Here is a 19,637-nt window from a genome sequence, read left to right as displayed (position 1 = left end):
ATTTTACTGCATATAAGGGACACAGCAGAGTATGGTTCTCTTTAGCATGGTGTTTATTTCTGGCCCCGTGGTTAGAGAAACATTTATTTTTAAAGGTGGCAAAGGATGAAAGTCAAGTGTGAGAATTATGTCTCCTGTTCTATAGAGTCGCAAATATGACTCTTTTCTCCAAAATATGAGGCAATTCTACTTTCCATTTCATCTTGGCAATGACTTTTAAAATTTTTTTTTTTGGAAGTCAGGGTGACCCAACACACAGCATCTAAAAATTCACCAAATATAGCGAGGCTCATCTTTCCTTTTGGCCCTATGACAATGCGCTCCGAGAATCCCAGGTGTTTGGTTTCTATTCTAGGAGCGGACTCCAGTTTGGAAATTTGCATGGTCCATTAAACCATCTCTGGATCCTGCTGAGCTTTCCTGCTATAAGACCTGAGCCCTTCACATGAGCCTGAAGCTGACGGAATTCCCTGCCAGGAAAAACAGAGCCTAGACTAAGCTCCACGTGTCAGGGTTTCACCACTCCAGAGCATTTTTAAGGACATGGTACACATTTGGGACCAAGTCAGGATTTCTGATTAACTCTCTACAGGCTGAACTCACTGCAGTTTGGTAGACAGAACCTGTCCCAGGGTTGACTGAGTTTACAAAACGGAACCTTTCTTACTTTTAAAAATTTTTTAATTTTATTTTTAAAAAACATTTTTTTCTTCTACATTAATTCATTTGATTTTTAATCTTTCCTAAAACTGTTTTTTTTTTTTTTTTTTAACTTCACATCTTCCAAATTTCAGATGGAAGAGCCAGATTTTATTTGAGGTTCTAGTCTCCTTTGATCTCCTTTGATCTCCTACTCAGTGCGTCAAGGATCCTTCCCAGTGCACAAGGATCGCCTGGGGATTTTGTTAAAGAGCAACTTCTGAATCAAGAGATCAGGATGGACCTGAGATTCTTTGCTTCTCAGATGATGGTGATACTGCAGGTCCGTGGATCACTTTAGGGGAAACAAGGTCATAGAATGCTGTGCTCCTTCTTTGGATGAGGCCTTGGCCAGGTGCTAAGGATACAGGGGAAGAGGGCAGAGGTGTTTGCTGCTCCTCTGTTCCTTACCTTCTTTAAAAAAAAAATTTTTTTTTAATATTTTCATTAGATAAGCTGTAGATTTACAGAACAATCATGTAAAATATAGGACTCCCATTTGCCACCCTATTATTAACACCTTGCATTGGTGTGGAACATTTGTTACAATTGAAAGCACATTTTTATAATTGTACTATTAACTATAGTCCATGGTTTAACTTAGGATTTTTTTTTGTGTGGTTCCATGGATTCTTTTTTTTTTTTTTTAATTTTTGTTCTGTCACCATATATACAACCAATATTCCCCCTTTAACCACATTGCAGATATATATTTCAGTGCTGTTAATTGCATTCAAAATGTTGTGCCACTATCCATTACCAAAACATTTCCATCATTCCAAATAGGAACACTGTACATTTTAAGCCTTAACTTCCCATCTCCTATCCCCACCCTATCCCCTGGTAACCTGTATTCTAGTTTCCGACTCTATGAGTTTGCTTATTCTATTTATTTCATGTTGAATGAAATGAGCCAACACAAAAGGGCAAATATTGTATGATCTCAATGATTTGTACCTTACGTTCTTATAACCAGTGTACAAACCCAATCAGCTTATCAGGAAAACATGATTTTATTCTTGATTGAGACTTGTAAGTGACCTAAAATTGGACTTCATTTAATTTTATCTATAGATGATTGATTTGTTAATAAGCAGAGTTTTCTAACTTTCTAGGAAATATAAAGATGTCATCAATAACTGATTTCCCAAGACTTGTTCCCCCTTTGGAGTAAGTGAAATACATAATGATTCATTCCTAGAAATGAGTGCTTCCTAACATATTTCATTTCATGACATGATAGAAAAACATAAACTTTGTGTGTCACCTTGGAGAGGCTGCTTGCCCCTGGAAAGCTATGGGCCCAGGGGCTGCTTGATGGAGATCAAAGCTTTGATGTGACAATAACTCACATACTCAGCCCCCTGACTGGCAAGCTCTGTTTTTGACTGTAGTTCCTCAAGAAATTGCTCTTTAAAATATAAATGCCTCTACTCTGCCTGAGTTTTTTCTAGAAGTTTTTCACCAGACATTGAGAACCAGTAGCCTGCAGAAATACTGCACAGCTGGTGTAGGTTGTATTTTCATGTTTTATTAGAATTCTTCTTTGACCACATACCAATTTATCTCTGTCTTTGAGTCTATGAGTCTATGCTAATTTACATGTCTGTGGTTTATGAAATAGGACCATCTAACTGTTTAAATTGAACTCTCTGAGTTTCTCAAACAAGGCCAGAAATAGACTTTAGATATTATGATCTCAAAATTACAACAGGCAGATAAGTGAACTTGTTAGGATTGTAAAACATATGTGCACATCAATCATACACACTGTTCAAATATGTGTGTATTTACAGGTCAAATTTTTCATCCTGTGTGGCCCTACCTACATTAACTATTAAACTGCATTTTAAATGTAAATTTAAGGTTTCTAAATAGGAGTACTTCTATTGCACAAGTAACAATTTACTTCACTCAATTAAGTTTCTTTATTTTTTTTACAGGAAGTGAAATCCCTGTCACAAGATAGAATAGTGGGTAAGACTGGGATTTCTTGTTTGTAATAAGTGTGCTGTTAACACTATGCCTTTTAACATTTATTCTAAATCAACCCTTTAATCTAGGGGTCTTTGATCCTAGCTCCTTTCTAGAGTCTTCAATACCAGAACTTCCCCCAAGTTATTCTTGTGTAAATTGATATCACGGATGTTAGCAGGCAATAAACGAACAATGCCACATCTAGTATTTATAACAACAGGGATTATTAACTTAATTACCTGATCCTTTTGAAATATCTGAAGAAGAATTATGACCTCTGGGACACCAGCAACAATCACCTAATCTATTTCTTCAATTACAGCAGCAAAGTCTCTTGCAGGCCTCCCTACATGTCTGGCTCGTTACCACCACTGTCGTGGCATTTAGCAGAGTATTCCACGATCACGGAATTGTAACGGTGCACGACACTGATTTCAGAAGTTTTGAATCTCATTAATAAGTAAAATTTCAAAATTCATTTTCAGGACCAGCATTTGACTTTTTATTTTGTCAAGAGAAACAAGAAACAAACTCCCATCTGTTATGTCCATTACTTCAAAAAAGGAAGGACACTTTATGCCAAAATACTAAGGGAACATAATTTCAAACTAAAGAACAGATCTTTATGAAAAACTCACTATATTGTTTTGGTTTTTTTTTTCCCCCATTTTGAGAGAGATTTGGAAGCGAATGAATAAATTATAAAGAAGACAGAGGGAATTATGATATCTTTAAATCTTAAATAAAATTAGAAGAGTTACTTTCTATGTTTTGATAAAATCATCTGAAACTATTGCTTTATAGTAAGTGAAGTTTAAAAAGGATTTAAAAAAGGTCTTCCCCCCAAGGACTTTAATTCCATGGAACATGTTCCTTCGATAGAATAAGACTTCCTAAAATATAATCCCTGGAATTATATTGAAAAAACATTATCTTCTTATTTTCTCAACTTTTCAGGTGGTCAAATGAAAGTCATTATTTAAAAGAGTTCTTATAACTGGTAGTGATAATAATAATCATATACAAATATTAAAGAATGACCGTCTACTGTATAAAGCAATATTTCCTGGTAAATTTATTTTTAAAATATTTTTAATGGAAAATTATCATACTCTACAGAACAAAAAATTTGCAAGTGATGTTTTCAGCTCCTTTTGTATCCAGTTCTCATTTCCTACCCTTTGGCCTTAGGGGTATAAGGCAAGCAAAATTTCAAAAAGCTCTGGAAAAGCAGGAGCTGTGTGTGTGTGTGTGTGTGTGTGTGTGTGTGTGTGTGTGTGCATGTGTGTATGTTGGGAAGGATGAAGGATAGTAAAATCAAAACAGACAAAAATGCCCCTTTTATTGTAATTTACTTATCTCTTCCAAAGTCTCAGACACACACATGCTCTGGCTTTGCCAATTTCCATGTGATAGGCAGAGCCAGAATGATGGGGTGCTGTGATGAGGGATTCCAGTGAAAGCATTCACTGAAGGAACATAAATGGTTTGGGAGACACCAAAGCTGTCTTGTCATCAGGGTTATCAATAAGTTACTCTAAATATCTACACTTAATCCGTTATACAGTAAAATCACAGTAACTGAGATCCGGACTGAGTCTAATTCAACAATTCCATACCTTTCGGAGGTGGAGGGCTGGGTAGAGATAGCACCACAGAGTGGAGCTGGAGAGTGGAAATGGATGAGAGCAGCTGTGCCTGGAATTATGAGTCATTGTGCGCTCAGACACAACAGTGAGCACTGCTGGACGGACAGGCTCACGCAAAGAGATGAGAGACCATTAAAAAGTGAAATTCCTGCATCGTGAGATTCTACAGCAATACAGGAAATTGACATTAGGATCTGTGGTTTCCTGCAAATGGGGAATCTAAGAGAAAAAAGAAAAGCAACAAATTTTAACTATTCAGTGAAGATGTTACCCAAAGATTTCTCTAAGTGTCAGGGACAAACATATGGGGGATAAAGCAGTAGGTCAGAGAACGGTCATTTTAGAAGATGGGAAAAAGGGTGTGTATGAAAGATTCTCTCTGATGGTGACTTGTCAGGAAGAGTGGTGCTGGGTAATGAGTAAATAAATAAGGAATAATGAAGATAGCTCGTATCTGCTGAGGAGCTATTTTGTTGCAGGCACTTTGTGAAGCACTGTATTCTTTAATTCTGTGCTTCTGAAGAGGATGGGATGGATTAATAAAGAAATCAGTCATTGGTAGCTGCTTTTTGTTACCACCACTGGCGAATTTACTACCTTTATTATGCATTCCAGGTGACTAATATCAGTAGATTGTCCTCAGGTTATTAGAATGAACGAAGTCTAAATACTGAAAAAGGATAAACCACCTACAGATAAATATTTTGAAATGATCCAGATACGGAAAGTCCTAATATGCTGCCAAACTTTCAACATTTTCCTCACCACAGAATGACTCCTCTGAGAACAAAGTAATTGTTGACTTCAAAGAGCTTTGAGGAAGTCCAGTGGATGGAAAGAATTTGGCGAGCAATTGGGTAAACCAAATCTAGACTTTTTCTTTCTACCACTAGTGTGTGTGTGTGTGCGTGCATGTGTGTGCGTGCACACATAAAGCACACAAGTATTTCCACAAAGTTTAACTCACTCCCTGAAGTAGTTTTCAAAGTCAAAAATTCAGGGGAGAAACTGAAACTATGATACTGTAACACATAACATTCTTGGAAATTTCCTATATAATTACTTGTTAAATCGTTATCTTTTTTGCATATATGTTATATTTCACAATAAGGAAATAAGGGAAACTGTGGAACTGTAACCCGTAGCATTCTTTGAAATTTGCTAACTACTTGTTAAATTGCATTTGGAAAGTTATCATTTTTATTCTACAATAAAAAAAAAGAAGAAAAAAATTCAGGGGGAAAGAGAATGTCTTTCCTATTTGATAACTATTGCAAAGCTTCCTCTGGATTATTCCAAATCTGGGCTATACCTGGTCAACGTGAATTATGGACACCAGTGGTTCCCAGTCCTAGCTGGATCTCAGAATCATCTGGTAGCGTTAAAAGTATATATTCCTGAGCCCTACCACTCCAGAGCCCTACAGAATCAGACTCTTCAGGGATGGCGTTGGCAAAAACACACATGCATGCATTTATACATACATGCTCATGCATATACATATGCATACTTACACACATATCTATATATTTGTATAAGTGATGCTGACATCAGTCTGGGTGTATGATTATATTTAATTTAGATTGGGAGTGAACCTTGTGAACCACCCATCTGAAGAACTCACTTGACAATTGACTTAAGTGACTAACACTTGCTTCTCCTGAGTTTATTACACCAGTAAAAGCTAATCTGGGTAGACCCCTCAAGGACTCTGACTCTAACAGATTGACTTCTCCATGCTCACAACTTGAGGCCCTGCTTTGCTTTCTTGCCTTTGAAAGAACATATTCCACTGTGAAATCCTAAGAGATCCTAGTCAACCTAAGCTTTGAAATTGCCTGACTGATGGGACCAATGCTCCCAAATGGATTCAAGGAACGACGCCTTAACAGCTGCCTTTAGAAAGATGCCAACATGGATTCCAAACAAGCAATTCAAACTTTCGGAACTTCCCTCCTGCCTTATGGGGCATTAAGAATAAGCTCTTGGTTCGTTTGGTTCATCCCCTTTTAGTTTCTATGTTTATACAGTCTCTTGGTTGCAGAAATCCCTCCACTATCAAACTCAGTTTATCAGCTTAGTAGAGCTCCCCACTAGAGAGAATTGTATGCAGGAGACAAGGGCACTTAGCAGCTTGCTGAAAGTCCTGAGAAAACGACTGCTTGGATTTTTAGGGCACTAAATATCACCAAAGGGACAACTCACTTCTATTATTGACTTTCCTTTCTTTAAAAGTAATTTCCACCAGCATCTCATATGGTGTGTTTTTGAGTCTGGTAGAATTCAGCAAAAGATTTTCAAGATCTCAGCATTCTTTTTTTTTCCCTGGAGAGCAAGGAAATGTACACTTGCCCTCATCCCTTGGGAAATGGTCTCTGTGAGTCAATAAAATGCTTTGCTCTTGGCCAGGGTATCTCCAGAGACAACTCCTTTCCTCTTCCTACTCCCATCCCTCCTGGCCTTTGGATACATTATTGTATTTGTTCGTTGATTAATTCATCTCAACCATTCCTTCTCATTGCCATGTGTCAAGAACTTTGTGGGATACAAGGTGAACCATAGAGAGAAATAATTACATGTAATTTCCTAAGCAAAGTAAAAAGTAATTAGTATCTTGAAAGAAAAATGCAAAAAATTGCTATCTTTGTGGTTAGAGCTCATGTATCATATAATGCAAAGGGTAGTTGTGAGGCAAGTTTCCCTCTCTCTTCTTCCCTATCTCCGGACCTTCAATTCTAAAGCATGAGATGTTAACACAATTTCTGAAACACCTTGTGTCTATGGAGTCTGGTTAAAATGCTAGCATTCACAGGGGTGAAGAGGATTGAGACTAGCTTTGCAATAGAGTGCTTCAGAATTACACGGGGAGCTTGTTGAAAAAGAAGATTCTTGGGGGGGGTTGTCCACCATGGAGATCCACATTCACAAGACTGGGCGAGGTCCCTTATGTTGCCTCCAGCTACATGCAAAAATCTCCTGGGAAATAGACCAATGTCTCCCCAGCCAAATGGAAACTTATTTTATGTTTTGCACAACACCTAGTCTACAAGAAGATAGGATTGAAAAGAAGAGTTGAGCATATATAGTACCTGCTTTAAGGCATTTAATCCGCACTGCCACCCCATTTCACAGATACGGAGAACCACTGAGAAGTGTTTGCCTTATGGCCATAGGCCCTGGCTATGGATCCGTCTCTCCTGACTCCAAGTCCAGTGGTCTTTCCATTTTGTTTTACAGTGCACAGAGCAAACACTCAATCAGTATTTGCTAAGTAGAACTGAATTAGAGACAAAGTCGTGCTTCCAGAGGGCTGGTGAAGAAAGCTGCGTTTCTGACACCTTCCCCCAGGGCAGGGCGTTGAGGTGCACAGGCAATTACTCCACAAACACAGCTAGGTGAAGGCTATAGCCAACAGCGGGATGCTGGAGCTCTATTCCAGTGCTGCCAGCAATTATTTTCCTGTTCCAGTCTGAGAAAAGATGCAGTGTGCTACCGGCAAAAAATCCTTTTCTGGACCAACCCTTAAAGTTAGAGAAAGGGAAAAGCCACCATATAAAGTTCTACTGTTTTTCTCCTGAAGTCGCCTTCATTTGTAATAGTTTCCTTAGTAGTGCTCACACTCTTATTTCTGAACAAATTACACCATCCATAAAAGGCACAATCGCTATGTGAATAATCAAGCTTGCACCTGTGACTAAGGCAGAATTTTCTGCAGTGCATATTTATACAGTAGTCTTCTGACAAGATATTGAAAACCACTTTTATCTTTTATTGAAATAATTTCCATTAATTAAAGGATGATTTTTTAATAAAAAGCAAATCAACTGTACTGGAAAGAAAATGTTTTGAATATTGGACAGTTAAAATTTGATTCAAGTCTCCATGTAACTTTTTGGTTTGAGGTACTTAGATGCAAATTCTGCAATCATTTAAAATTATTATTTTTATTCCCATTATATATTTTCTGGACTCCGAGATGAAAAATGTTTATAAGCTTTATTTCCCTTTCATGGTTCAAAGCCTTTATCTTGATTATTCCGACCTTTTGGCTCTCTTCTTCAATGCTGTGATTCACGGGTTTCCTGTCATTTCACTCGGCAGGGTCTGGTTTTCCCATTGACGGCCTGCCACATAGTCTCGACAACAAGAATTAGCCTGAAGTAGCTTGAGGCTGTAACTGTGGCTCCCTAACTTGTTTGGGTCTACAGGGAGATGGTCACGAACAAACAAAGCAACAACTCAGAGGAAAAACTACCAGGTCCTCCTGAATTTGGACAGCCCAGATGTTATTTACAGCCTTGTTTATGAAGTACTTTCTTGACCCTGCTGGCTAAGATCCATACACTTTGTCATGTTAGAGCACACACGTCCTGTCACGTGGTGACGATGTGCCCTGAGCAAGTAAACAGGCTGCAAGACTATTACAAGGGTAGAGAAAATTTTTAACATAACACTGTACTCCCCCACTCCACCGCCAAAAAAAAAAAAAAAAAAAAAAAAAAAAGACAAAGGAAAGCATGGGGGAAGAGAAATGAAAACTTTTTTATTTTTAGATTTTCAAAATAGTCATAACCAATGCCGCCATTTTAAAACTCTGACTATGCGCAAGGTGCGATGACTATAAAAGTTGGAAAATTCACAGGTTCCACTTTCAAGGCCCTCAACTCACATTCTAGGGAGAGGCAGCTATTAATAATCATAGTGAACAACATACTTTTTGAAGGTATAATGGTTGTAGCACTTGGGAGGAAGCACAAAATATTCATCCAAGGGTTATTCAGGATTATTACTCCTGAGAATGTAGGGACTATCACAAGCCCCAAATTAAGAGAAGGATTAACTTCAAGTTACGGACTGTCCCTACACTGGAAGACTGTGCTGTCCCGTGTTCTTCTTTGACCTCCAGAAGTCTCCTGGCCGTTTCTCTTCCCAGACTGTCATCCCCCAGGGCTGTGTACATTCTCCAGTCTCCCACTGCTTCTGACCACTTCCCTAACCCCTCCACTGTGCGTCATTAGCAGAATCCCCTGCATCTTCAATTTATGCTCGGAACATCCTTGTTCTAAGGGAAACCTAAATATTCCCTAAGGAAGGATACTATTAGGAAGAGGTTGTTGTTTCCTCATACTCCTCTCTCACAGTACTTGGAAGTGGGTAGGTATATTTTTCTTGCTTCTCCCTCAAAAATCTCCAGTTCATTTGATGCATATATGCCTTATGTGTTGTTATCCCTCCTTGTTGAAGTAATTAATCGACAATCTGGTCCTTATTTCTCATTCGTTAAGGATTTTAGTGCATGACTCATTACTTTCCCATCTACCATCCCTGTTAGGGACTTTAACATCCTCATGGATGATTCAGTTAATGTACTGTCCTTGTAGTTCCTGGACCTCAGTTTTGATGTTCTTTTCCTTCCCAACATCCTGCCAACCTCTTCCATGGTTATACCATAGAATTTGGCATTAAATTTCACTTCAAAGCTGATGACTCTGCTTCTTGCACTGAGAAAATAGAAGGAATCATTCCCTCCACTAAGTCTACCTGCATTTATTTATGTATTTTTTCTATTTTCATTCCTGTTTTACTCCTTTAATACACAATAAGTATATTTTAAATGGGTACTATACACCAGGCAATGTTATGAATTCTGGGAATAGCAAACAAAACCAAGTCCTTTCCTTTTTGATGATTACATTCTTGGGTAAAAGACAAATAATATAGCAATAAGCAAATACATATTTAATATAATATTAGACATGAAGAGTATTATGAAGGAAAAGAAAGGAGATTAAAGGCACAGACTATAATCAGGAGATAGGGTAGGATTTTAGGGAGTATGTTCAGGGAAGGCAATTGAATAAAGTGAGGGATGGATGAACTGTTCATGCTCCTTTCTAAGGTCAATATCCTGTCCGATGTGCTCTGGACTCCATCCTCCTTGTTCCATTTGGGTTTTTTTTTTTTTTATCCTACAAGTTTCACCCATCACTCTTTTGCATTATCAATGTCTCCTTTACTGGATCATGCCCATCAATATACAAACATGGTATAGTATCAGTCATCTCATAAAAAATGCTCCTGGATACCATTTCCCTATTTATTTAGCACTCCATCACTTTGCTCCCTTTTATAATAAAACCCCACAACAGGGTTGTCAATATTAATTGTCTCCTTTCAACTCTCCCCAATCATGTTTTCATTCCTACAAACAACTTCCATCTTGCCAGGTACAACCGTCAATTTTTAACCCTCATCTTATTTGACTTCTCAGCAGCATTTGAAGCAGTGGATCACAACCCTTTTTTAAAAAAAAATATGTTTTTTGTTTTCAATTTGCTCCTTGGATACCCTAATATTCATTTCTTCCTCCCCACTCATTGAGCTCTCATTCTTAGTTTCTAAATCTCTAAATGTTGGATCATCCTGAGACTAAATCTCAGAACCCTGCCTCTGTTCCTATACTCATGCATTAGGTAACCTCATCCAGTCTCATTGCCTTAAAACCATCCATATACTTCTGACTCAGATTTTTATCTCCAACTCCTCTGAGTTCCAGACAAATGGGTATCTAATTTCCTACTGAATATTTCCAGTAATATATATATATCTAATAGACAAATCAAATTTAATGTACACAAAACAAAACTTGATTTCCTCACCTAACAGGTTCAGTGCTCTCTCAATCTTTCCCAATTCATTTATCCCAGGTTGTGAAGCCCAAAATATTAGACATTCATTGTCCTGGACTCCCTTATGTCTCTCCCACCTCACATCCAAATCTAATCTAGGACCAAATCCAGTGAACTTTACTTTCAAATCATGTCCCCTTTTGCCACCTCCACAACTCCCACCCTAGCTCAAACTTCTATCATATCTCTCTAGGTTGAAAATAGCTTCCTAACTGGCTTCCTGCTCGCCTAACTTTTCTCCCCTTCCATTGTCGGTTCCCCATACCTTATCCAGGGTGGTCTTATCAAAACATGAATCTGACCCTGTCATTCTCCTGTACAAAATGCTCCAAAGACTTCCATTATATTTGGAATAAGATCCAAGCTCCACACCATTACTCATATGGCCCTACATGATCTGGTCCCCTGCCAATCTCTCCTACCTCATTTCTTACCACTCTGTTGCAGCATCCTCACCGTCCTGATGCTCCCCCACCAGGACAAGTGTGTCTCCAACTCAAGGCCTTTGTACTTGTGCTTCTCTGTGCTGAGGAGACTTTTCCCTTCTGATATCTTCCCAGTTTATTCTCTCACTTCATTCAGGACTTTGCTTAAATCCTCATCGAGGCTTGATCTGATCATAACATTTAAAATAGCACTGAATCTACACTCTGTTGAATCATTTTCCTATCTCATACCCTGTTTTCTTTTTCTTTGTGGTATTTATTAGTACTTGATATTATATAGTCTGTTTATTTACTTATTAGTTTATTACCTATATTTCTTACTAGAATATAAATATCGAAGAGAAGGAACTAGTTTGTCTTATTCACTATTTAATTCTAGAACCTAGAACATGGTGGCCATTAGAAACATATTTGTTTAATTAGTCAAAAAAACTTATTTTTATGATAAATTTAAGAATGTGGAAAAAATTTATAAAATGAGGTTAGTAACTATTAATTGTTGAATATACACCAAGCATATTGCTAAGTGCTTTATAAGTAGGATATCTATAAATAGGATAGAGATGTTAAAAAAAGATGGACTCAAAGTACTGGATGACTTATTTAGTGGGATGAGTAGGAGAAGAAATAAGATAGAGGAAGTGAAACATACGATGACCCTTAGGTCTCTGGCTTTAGACATTGGGTGTTTGGCATTGGCACTAACCAAGGTAGGGAATATGGGATGAAGATCACATTTGGGGGAAGATAATCCCATCTTGGACATAAGTGCCCTGTGGTACTGTGTCATAAGTGTCACTTGGGTAGAGATCACAATAAGCAGCTGGATCTGAATCTAGGGGTCAGGAAAGAGCTCTGGGGTAGGAGTTCATATCGGGAGGTGTCATCAAATAGGAGATAGTTAAAATAAAGGGAATGCATTTTTAAAATAGAGAAAATATGGGTGGAACTCATATCTGGGGTGACTGAAAGTCATGGTTGACTTCTAGGAGGAAAGGCTCACAGGGTCACTTCTATTGTAGAACATGTTTCTGGAGAAGCCCAACTGGACAGAATGCTAAGGGTCAAGGGCCCCAAGTTCCCCAACCCAACATAACTGAGAATGACCATCCAAGATAGGGAGGGCCACCCTCTCAGACTGAGGCACAAGCATTTCTCATCCTTCAGGTAGGATTATTTGGGTACAAGTAACCTTCCTGGATGTGCCCATCTAAGAATATGATTTGCAAATGGCTGAATGACTAAGGTGTGTTTCTCTTTAGGTAATTACAATAAGACTTGTATACTTAGGAAAGTTAAACTATGCAATTATTTTGAAATAAAGAGGAACATGGTATAATAATAAATGCAAACAAAGGAATAATAGCTGTCACAGTCTGGTAAAAGTGTACAGAAAATGAGTTTCAGTATTTCTCCAGAGCTCTTTGAGGTAGAACTACTCTGACTTAGAAACATAAAGCATTGATGGAGTTGGCAGGTGGGGAATTTCTTAGGATAGTAAAGAAAGACATGCCTAGCAAATGTAGTGACATCAGACCTCTCTTATGATCACTCAATCACTTTATTCTGCTGAGTGCATAATAAAGACTTAACAAATGCTTGTTAAAAGAATCAATGACATTGTTTACCAAGCAAATTTTTAATCTTAATTCATCTTTCCAAGTAAATTTCCCTTTTGGAAAGAGAATATGTTGACTATGGACTTGAGTATGTAACTGTTGTCAGAGATAGTCCTCTTAGGTATCTGGAACAAGGTAAATGCTTAATACATTTTTGAGGGAAGAAAGAAAAGATGGATAAAAGGGTAGGGAAGAGAAGAAATGAAAGGTTGGTTAAATTAGTTTCCTAGTAAACATTTGCTCTCATGATTTTGGGCAGAGTAAGCAGTATGATTTCAGATGTTGGTTCTTAATTTTGGCTTGGTCTGAAACACTTGAAAAGCTTTGTAATTAGAGAAAGGCTCAACAAAGCTCAACCCCAGACCAACTGATTCAGAATTTCAAGGGGTGACTTCAGGGCATGTAAACATTTTGAAATCTCTGCTGGTGATAGATTCTGTAGCACAATCTGAGCTGTGACTTGCTATCCTCAGATCTGACAACTCCTGGATACATTAATTCATGAAGATCCAGGCCTGTAGAACTGAGGGTCAGATCTTCAACCCCAAGTATGTTCACTAATATGCAGGACCCATGAGGATCCTCTAATCAACCTGTCAGGTCTCACTGTCTTGACTTTGACAAAATCATGATTGTCTGAACCTTTAATACATAACCGCAAGCTATCTAGGAGATGAGGTAGAAAGCTGGATTGATTCCTGACTAATTATTATGTTAGAAGCATTACTGATTGCACCAACCTTTCTATCCTTCCTGAGAAATGCTGGTCTGGAACAGGTTCTTCTATTGTTGCTGCCCCACACCCCCACCCCCACCCCCAATAAACAGACTTTCAGCTCCTCCACAATGATGAGGACAAATGAAGTGGCTGAATACATTTCATATAGAATATTAGACACCTAATTGTAAAGTAGGAAATAAATGAATGTATTATAATGTCTCTGATGATCACCCTCAACGTTTATGTTTTATTTTTGTTCTTATAGGAAGAGGAAATATGCTGAAAACCACCCCTTTTTTGTCTTCTGTGTTATCTAAAAATAATTCTCTAATTTAAAAAAAACCCAAATTCAAAGCTATCATTGCCAGAGATGGGCAGGGACCTCTGAACCAGACAAGGTTGTGTTTGGATCAGTAGACCTTTCATTGCCACCTTCTCCTTTTTTGGGCTGTTGCTCTAATTAATACATGGCCCTGATATCTTGGAAACTTTGAGAAAAGGAGAAGAAACAGGAAAAACTGTATTGACCTATGTTAATGACCATGTAAAATAGTCAGTTTCCCATATCTTTGAGATGCAAATATTCTCTCAAATGGCAGAGACTAGTTTGAGGCACATAATGAGTGACATGCTTTCTCTCCTGAAAATTTTCACTTGCACTTTCCAATGGATTAATACAAATAGAATTGCCTAGTGGTAGAGAGAGAGAGAGAGAGAGAGAGAGAGAGAGAGAGAGAGAGAGAGAGAGATGGAGGTTTTACTGTCACAAATATCAGAAACTATTTTTCTTTTGATAGGTTTTGTTTCTTTGTACGCTAATAACCCTGTCTAGATACAAGAATGCAATTAAAATGCTTTTTATAATAGAAAATCAACCAACTGGAAATCCTTCCTTAATTCCAAAGATAAACATTGTGTTCATTTGCTGCCATTGATGATTTTTCCAAATTCAGGTTGTTTTTTTGATGGGGAAAAAATTGAGCTTAGTTTGCATAGGCTGTTCGTAAATGTCACTGAAATTGGAACTGGAAAGGGAGAAGCACCTCAGATCTTCACAAGAAGCATGAAGTTCTATTTGACAGGAAGGACGGGCTCAGGAAAAACTAACCATGAGAATTGCCTTCCAGGGAAGGGTGATTAATAGCATCATTGTATATGATTCTCCTTCAAAATTTGAGACGGTAGTAGACTAGTTAGGGTTCCAGTAAGAAATCAGATGGCTTATTGAAAATTTCAACTGAAGCTGGATTAAAGAAGATATTATTTATGGTAGTGTGGTCAAGATAGAGGACTCCAGCAAAGAAATGACAATACCCCAAGGAACTAGGAACAGCAGAAAACTATTATCACCTCCAAGCCTGAAGGAATAAGGGGGGCAGTATTACCAAAACCTGCAGGCCCTGGAGCTCTGGGACAAAGCCCCAGAAAGGAACTGTGGTTCTAGAGGAACTTGGAGAGGCAGGGAAGGAGCAGGATGGGGATAGGGGAAACCCCATCTCTCTTTCCCCAACCATCTGATCTCTTGCTGATGCCTTCCACAGGCCCAACATTCCTGGAAGCCAGAGGGCAAGGGGTGGATGCTGGACCTGTAAGATCAGCCTTTGCAAGCTCAGAGCAAAGCAAAGAATCAATCTGAAGAGGGAAATGGAGAATAACCTTTATGACAGGAGATGGAACATACACAGAAGAGCTAATGATACAAAGCAGTAAATGGCAAATGGCAAATCTGTAGTATGGCAGTAGGGGTTAAGAGCATGGACTTTGGAGGTTGGCAGGTATTCCTTCAAATCCAGGCCATACCGCCCATTTACTATCTGTGTGTCTTTGTCAGATTACTGAACTTCTCTGTACCTTAACTTCATTGAGGTGAAAATAGTAGTGCATATCCTACAGAGTTGTTATAAGAACTAAATGACATAACATATTTAAAGTTTTTGGTATGATTCTTGGAATGTAGTAATGTTCAACGCTAATGACTATCATCGTTATTATTATTATCATCGTCATTATCAGTAGTGGAGTTTTGTAGAGGAACAACTTATCAATATGACTAGTGGGGGGGGGGTCACAGAATTATGGGTAGTATTTGGAAAGATAGAAAGAGAGAGAAAGGAATCCTGGAGAGGATTAGTGGGGGAGGGATGGCATGAACAAAGAAAAGAAAAGGAAGGAAGAATGCACAGAGCATTTTCATGGGATTGTGTCAGGAGCAGAAGATTCAGGTTGGGTGTGATAAAGTGTAAAAGGAAGGGATGGCCCAGGGATCAAGTCCCTTCAATGTCGAGTCAAAAGTTTGGCTTTCATCTTGCAACTAGGGTAAACAATAAAAAACATTTATTTTTAAAAAATTTTATATTAAAAATTTTAAAGCAAATGACAAGGTAAGAGTAGGTTTTTAGAAAGATTTATAATGTGGCAGAATTTAGGATGAACTTAACAAGGGTCAGGTTATAACAGGGAGCTCAAATTCTTTGGAAAAAGCATGGGGAAAATAATATAAGTAAAACCACTGATCAGTGCCCATTGGTTATCGTAAGTACACTTACCCATTGTCCTACCAATTCTGCCATCTTTGCATTTTCTGGGTCCTGGGTATTTCATCCATTACATTTTAAATCTGGTTCTGTATTCAGTAATTCTAGGCAGGAACATGTGACCATTAACTTCTTACAACTTAAAAATTTTAAACAGAAAAATTATTATTGAGTTCATAGAATAAAGCAGTGCTTTTTTTTTTTTAAATTCAGTTTTATTGAAGTTTTATTGAAACATGATAACCAATCATCCATGGTTATACAATCAACTGTTCACAGTACGATCATATAGTTTTGCATTCATCACCACAATCTATTTCTGAACATTTTCCTTACATCAGAAAGAATCAGAATAAGAGTAAAAAAAATAAAAGTAAAAAAAGAGCACTCAAACCATCCCCCCCATCCCACCCTATGTGTCGTTTAGTTTTTACCCCTATTTTTCTACTCATCCATCCATACACTAGATAAAGGGAGTGTGATCTACAAGGTTTTCACAATCACACTGTCACCCCTTGTAATCTACATTATTATATAATCACCTTCAGGAGTCCAGACGGAGTTGTAGTTTGGTAGTTTCAGGTATTTACTTCTAGCTATTCCAATACATTAAAACCTAAGAGGTGTTGTCTGTATAGTGCATAAGAATGTCCACCAGAGTGACCTCTTGACTCCATTTGAAATCTCTCAGCCACTGAAACTATTTCATCTCATTTTGCATTCCCCTTTTGGTCAAGAAGATATTCTCAATCCCAACATGCCAGGTCCAGATTCATCCCCGGGAGTCATATCCTGTGTTGCCAGGGAGATTTACACCCCTGGGAGTTGGGTCCCATGTAGGGGGGAGGGCAGTGAGTTCACTGGCCCAGGTGGCTCAGTTAGAGAGAGAGAGAGGGCCACATCTGAGCAACAAAAAGGTACTCAGGGGGAGACTCTTAGGGACAATTATATGCAAGTTTAGCCTCTCCTTTGCAGTAACAAGCTTCATAAAGGTAAGTCCCATGATCAAGGGCTCAGCAAATCAAACTGCCAGTCCCAATGTTTGTGACAACATCAATACCAGTCCAGGTGAGGATGTCCAACACATCCACACCTTCCCCCAGATCCTCGGAGCAGGGGGAGGGGGCTGTAAATATATTTTTTATTCTCTGCCCAAATTACTTTGGGATATGTCACTATTTCACTCTAACCTGTACTACCCTACTGTATCTCACTTCCTATTCAAAGTTCCCTGTAATTGTGGTGTTTGAACAAACCGACTGTAGAGTTATACTGTTTAGAAAATATAGATCCTGCACCAAATAGACATCTCTTCCCTTGGTCTCACATGGAAGTTAAAGTTTTAAAACACAGTCAGTTTTGACCTTTACCCTTTGGCCTGGTTTGCCCTAGTCTTAACCAGATCTGCTTCATTTATATCACTAATTGAAGTCTGGGCTCTTTTTCAGATTTTTGTTAACAGTGGCTGTATGCACTAATACTGACATTCATATCTGCCGAGCTCTAGCTCTGAGTTTCAGGTTTCTCAGAGATACGCATTGTTCCAGAGACCAATCAGGATATACACCAAGGGATCAGCATCTCAAAGTTTAAAGATAGGCATTACAATTCAGGAATAGAGTTGACTGCTGTAAGAGCTTACAATCTAGGGACTATCACAATAATCATGTCCACATTAGGCTATGTTCTAAGATTCAATTCTGAGTTTACACATTGTAGTTAGTCCATATTGGGAGGCATTATAGTGTTTGACTTTATTTCTGGCATACTTCACTCAAATACTGTGTACAGGATCCTTTCACCTCATTGTATGTCTCATAGCTTCACTCCTTCTTGTAGTTGCTCAATATTCCATTGTATGCATACGCCACAGTTCACCATTCTTTTCCTCAGTCAATGTACCCTTAGGTCACCTCCACCCATTACAAATCATGATTACTGTCTCCATGAACACCAGTGTGCAAATGTCCATTCATGTCTCTGCTCTCAGATCTTCAAATGACATACCCCATAATGAGGTTGCAGGACCTTATGGTCCCCACATACTTAACTTTTTGTGGTAAAGTAGTGTTTTTAATGATTAAAATCATAACATCTTAGAGGGCCTACATTTGTGTTTTACAGGTCTTAATGCATCTTATCTTCCTTAGAGGAATCCTCTAACGAAATTCTATTACCATTCCCATTTTACAGATGAAAAAATTAAGACCTAAGGAGTTTAAGTAGCATACAATACACACAACCAATAAGTATTAATAGTGGAAACTGTGTTTTCACACAGGTGTCTGTGCTACATAACTCCCAAGAAAGACACAATGGAGTGTACAGCTTTATTTTCATCTCAATGACATAGTTTTCTCTTGAGTTACATTGTATTTCATCTCGGTACCTTGCCATTTGTTTTACTTTCAAGATCCTTTACTATTTACAAGGTTTACGTCTATGATCATATCTGAGCTGCACATGATTGAACAAGTATAAAGTGGTTATGTAATTTGTTCAAGTTCTCCAACTAGTAGGTAGCAGAGTCAGGGCTTGAATGTAGGTCTTCAAACTCCGAATTCTATATTCTTTCTACTCATAGAAAAGGGACGCTAAAGAACAGAAAACATAAAGAGGCACCTACTCATTTTTGTAAAAATAGTTATGAAGTGCAGGCTATATCGTTGAAAATGTCCTGGGTACTATAAATATAAAGAACAATGATCACTGCCCTTAAGGGGCTTGTAGCTTAGCGGAGGAGACAGACAAATAGACAGATGCAGAATCAGAGGGGTTATCAGACCTGTCCGCAAGATGCTATGTGAGCTCTTAGCAAAGGAACTGCTCAGCCTGGAGTGTGTGTGTGGGGAGGTGGCAGTTTTGGTGGTTTGTGGATGGTGTGGAGAGAAAGATTTACAAGAAAAGTGGCATATGAGTTGAGTTTTGAAGACTGTGTCTGTTTAGGTAGCAAAAAAGGGAGAGCACGTGCAAAGAATTAAAGGCTTGGGAGCACATAGCATTGAGGAGCTGCATGAAGTCTGTCCTGGTTGAATCACAGGGGAAAAGAGATGAGGCTGAAGATTAAAGCCAGGATCTTGTGGACCAGGTAAGGAGTTAGGACTTCAGCTTGAAAGGAGTGCCATGCGCTGATTTGCATCTAAACAGCCTCTTGTTGGAAGGAACCCAGAGGATGGATTGGAGGAGACTGAGGCTAGAGGTTTGGCAACATAAAGGTGGTTTCTTGGAAAAGTCACAAGAGAAACCATTTCATGGAGAAATGCAGGTTGTGGTGAAAGGATAGATTGATTCAAGAGTGAGTAG

This window comes from Choloepus didactylus, chromosome 7, assembly GCF_015220235.1.
Source record: "Choloepus didactylus isolate mChoDid1 chromosome 7, mChoDid1.pri, whole genome shotgun sequence".
In the NCBI taxonomy this organism is placed as follows: Eukaryota; Metazoa; Chordata; class Mammalia; order Pilosa; family Megalonychidae; genus Choloepus; species Choloepus didactylus.
This window is presented reverse-complemented; position numbering follows the sequence as displayed.